General features: G+C 41.2%; 1 non-coding gene across 1 annotated transcript; it reads left to right on the plus strand.

Annotated features, from left to right (window-relative positions):
• Nucleotides 1-300: 300 nt before the first annotated feature.
• Nucleotides 301-372, plus strand: TRNAC-ACA (transfer RNA cysteine (anticodon ACA)). The gene has a single exon. It is a non-coding gene; the product is annotated as a tRNA-Cys (tRNA).
• The last annotated feature ends 3,836 nt before the right edge of the window (nt 373-4,208 follow it).

The raw sequence follows: 4,208 nt of genomic DNA on the forward strand, positions 1-4,208 counted from the left end.
TACAATTTCTATTTAAGCAGACAATGTCTTCTCTATGCCTCTGTCTTTAGTTCTGATTTACTGTTGAATTGATTAGCCACAAAAGCAAAAATATAATTAAATACATGTAAGGAATATATTACATATATTCACATATATTGTACTGTATGTGTATGTATTTAAACTTTTTTTGTTAGGATCATGAACATGAGGTGATGTTTATCACATAAGGGAAACTGGCATGAGAGAACTTATTTTATATTAAGTACTATAAAACACTACTCGGAATATTTAGGCAGCAGATGAATTTAGTGGAGGACTTCCCTGGTGGCTCAGATGGTAAAGCGTCTGCCTACAATGCAGGAGACCTGGGTTCGATCCCTGGGTTGGGAAGATCCTCTGGAGAAGGAAATGGCAACCCGCTCCAGTACTCTTGACTGGAAAATCCCATGAACAGAGGAACATGGTAGGCTATAGTCCATGAGGTCACAAAAAGTCAGACATGACTGAGCAACTTCACTTTCACTTTCCGTCTAGTGGAAATTACATGAGCTTTGTAACAACAACAACAACAACAACAAAAAAGTCAAGCCAAATTTCAGAATTTGTTCTGCTTCCTGGGGAATTATTTAACCCTTGGAACCTTCTGTTATCTCATCTTTTAAAAAAAAAAAAAAGGTCCTAATTTACAATTTTTGAAATAGATGATCAAATAGATGATCAAATGCTAGGTATTCAAGAGGAGCTTTTGTGTGTGTGTGTGCTTAGTTGCGCCTGACTCTTTGGGACCCCACGGACTCTAGCCTGCCAGGCTCCTCTGTCCATGGAATTTTCCAGATGAGAATACTGGAGTGGGTTGCCATTTCCTTCTCCAGGGGATCTTTCCAACCCAGGGATGGAACCCACATCTCTTGTGTCTCCTGCATTGGCAGGCAGATTCTTCACCAGTAGCATCACACCTGAATGTCAGTATCCACCTCTGTGGAGTAAATACACAACATACATGATGTGAAACCACTTGTCTTTGCTTTTCAGTGAACTAAATAACAGTTCAACTTCAGAACGCAGATAAAGTGAAGGATCTCCAAATTGGAAATCAGGAGCCCTAGTTCTTAATTTTGGCTGTGAGCTTTCGTTGGTCCCAGGCAGCTATTGACCTCATTGGATAGAAAGAACAAGGTTCAAAACTTGCATGCCAAGGCCCAGCTAGAACAGGTATCTTCAAACTCCCTGTGTAACCCTAAGTGAGTTAACATGAACAAAACAGACCTCATCTGCACATCTGTAATAGGAACCAGTGGCCTAAATTATCTTTCAGCATCCTTCCAGCTCTGAAATGGTATGATTACTAACACTTAAGTTTTTAAAATACTTAAGAATGGATCTCACCTCAGTTTTATCCCCCTAAACATTGATTTTTTTTTTTAAATTGGAGTATAATTGCTTTACAAAATTGAGTTAGTTTCTGCTGTACAAGAAAGTGAATCAGCTATGTGTATACATATATCCCCTCTCTCTTGGACTTCCCCGCGATCCCACCCATCTAGGTCCCCACAGAGCACTCAGCTGAGCTCCCTGTGATTTTAAATGGTATCTCCTGTGGATTGTTGGGAGAAGGTAAGAGGGAAGGGACCCCACCTCCGCCCTCCCGCTGGTTTAAACTGACACGTGAATTCCAAGTCAGAGGCAGATTTTCCATGAGAAAGAGTTAACTGGCAAGAGCTTGTAGTAGTTGTGCGTCTTTCTAAACCAGACTGTTTTGTTTTTTTGTTTTTTTTTTTTCCTGTCTTCAAAAAAAAAAAAAAATGCATGTCCAGTCAATGCTGTCAGTCACCGTCAGATCTGTTTATGGCTCACTGTCCCTTTTACATTTTCAGCATCATGCATTTTAATTAGGAGCACTTACATCCCGAGCGCCCTCTCCACCTGCCACATAGAAATGAGTGTGTCTCAGAAGACAGTTGTCCTGGTTGATAAGAAACAAACAGACCTCAAAAAATAGGCTGATATTCACAGAATGAGTTAAAAGCCCTGAGGATTACAAATGAGGGATTCACTTTTCATGGAGTCGATGCAGACACCTCCATGTCAGTGACTCAGTTTCCCCGTACAATACTGTATGATCAGTGTAACCATAAAAGAGTCTTCCTATGTGCCAGTTGTACTGTAGATGTGCTATTTTACAGACGTAGGCACTTATATTTGGAGAAGCCAAGATGTTTCACCTAAGAAATGCTGATTAAAACACAAGTGCCCTTTGTAACTTGGTTTGATGGAGTTTCCTCTTTAGCAAATTGTATTTGTTGTTTGGGTGGCACTATTAGTAAGTGATTGATTTATTAATAAATTAAGTGTAACTTTATTAAATTAAAATTAATAAATTATGAGGAAAAGCTCTATGAACTAAAAGGAAAAATGAAAGAATGGTGAAAAAAAAGAACCCAAAGAAAACCACACCATGGAGGAAAAGAAAGGAGGAGGGGAGGAACAAAGAAAAAAGAAGAAAGAATACAGAACCAAAGCCAAAAAAAAGAGAAAAAGGAAAATATTGCTGAAGAGCTGTGAGCCAAAAGGAAAGTAACAGAAATGGGACTTCTGTGACAACACAGAGAGAGGAGGCTAGGGGATTTGCTTATAAGCATGTAAAAATCTCCCAGGCTTCCCAGGAGGTGCTCATGGTAAAGAATCCACCTGCCAATGCAGGAGACATAAGAGATGCATGTTCAATCCCTTATTCAGGAAGATCTCCTGGAGGAGGGCATGGGAACCCACTCCAGTATTCTTGCCTGGAGAATCCCCATGAACAGAGGAGCCTGGCAGGCTTCAGGCCATAGGGTAGTACAGAGTCAGACACAACTCAAGTGACTTAGCAGACACGTACGCCTATAAAAATCTAACCATTTCACTTAAGGAGTATGTGTTACTGTTTCTTTTGATCAGTATGTCAATGTTTTAACTGTATCATAACTTCCTTCCTTGTGGCTTTTAATAATTGTTCTTGAAACAGAAGTGTTTTTGCAGATATGCTCTTCTCACTTGACTATTTAATCCACCTGAAGCTGTCTGTCTGTCTGTCTGTCGGATGAGATGTTCGTAGAGATTGAAAGCCAAGAAAGCTCCAAATGGCACTGACATCTTAGAGCAAATTAACTTACATAATGGCCTTGTCAATCTGCCCTCCCTTCAAATTCATTTTTGTTGGTTGAATTTGATCAGTCTCCATTAGGTTTGCTTTCTTTCTCATGCACCATTCAGTTATCCCAGCTTTCCTCGACTCCTACTAAGTGCTGAGCAATGATGAGTATCATAAAGAATATCAAGAGTGTTTCTACTGCCCACAAGACATATTCAGATTTTAGGGACTGGAAGAACCAAATGGGTCCAATATGGCAGAGAAGTCAAATTCCACTAGACCTTGGGCCTCAGTAGATGCTCATTGTAGCATATCAGCAGGCTAAATGACACAAGGAGACTTTCCTGGTGGCCCAGTGGTTAAGAATCTGCCTGCCAGTGCAGAGGACACGGATTTAATCTCTGGTCTGGGAACTAAGATCCCACATGCCATAGGGCACCTAAGCCAGTGAGCTGCAACTGCTGCAGCCTGGGTGCCCTAGAGCTCACGCTCTTCCACAATAGATGCCATTGCAATGAGAAGCCCACGCATCTAAATGACAGAGCAGCCCGCACTCACTGCAACTAGAAAATGCCGAAATGCTGCAGTGAAGACCCAGCACAACCATAAATAAATAAATATGAAACAAAAGAAAACAAAATAATCTTAAGAACTAGATACTTGCATTCCACCAATACTTATGTGTTGTTTATGTGTGGTACATTTGTTGATAGTGTTAGTTGCTCAGTCATGTCTCTTTGTTCCCCCATGTCTAGGGCCTGCCAGGCTCCTCTGCCCATGGAATTCTCCAGGCAAGAATATTGGAGTGGGTTGCCTTTCCCTTCTCCAGGGTACCTTCCCAACCCCAGGATCAAACCCAGATCTCCTGCATTGCAGGGATATTCTTTACCATCTGAGCCACCAGGGAAGCCCAATAGATTCCCAATGTGATATCATTCATAGATACAGACTTTGAGAAGTCATAGATGAAGTATGAAAGTAGTGCCCTCATGATGGGATGACTGTCTTTATACAAGGAAGGAGAGACTTAAGAGCACCCCTCACACACACACACACACACACCCCTGGATCCATAAAAAGCCACATGAGCACACAG

This window comes from Bos mutus, chromosome 18 (assembly GCF_027580195.1).
Source record: "Bos mutus isolate GX-2022 chromosome 18, NWIPB_WYAK_1.1, whole genome shotgun sequence".
NCBI classification, from domain to species: Eukaryota; Metazoa; Chordata; class Mammalia; order Artiodactyla; family Bovidae; genus Bos; species Bos mutus.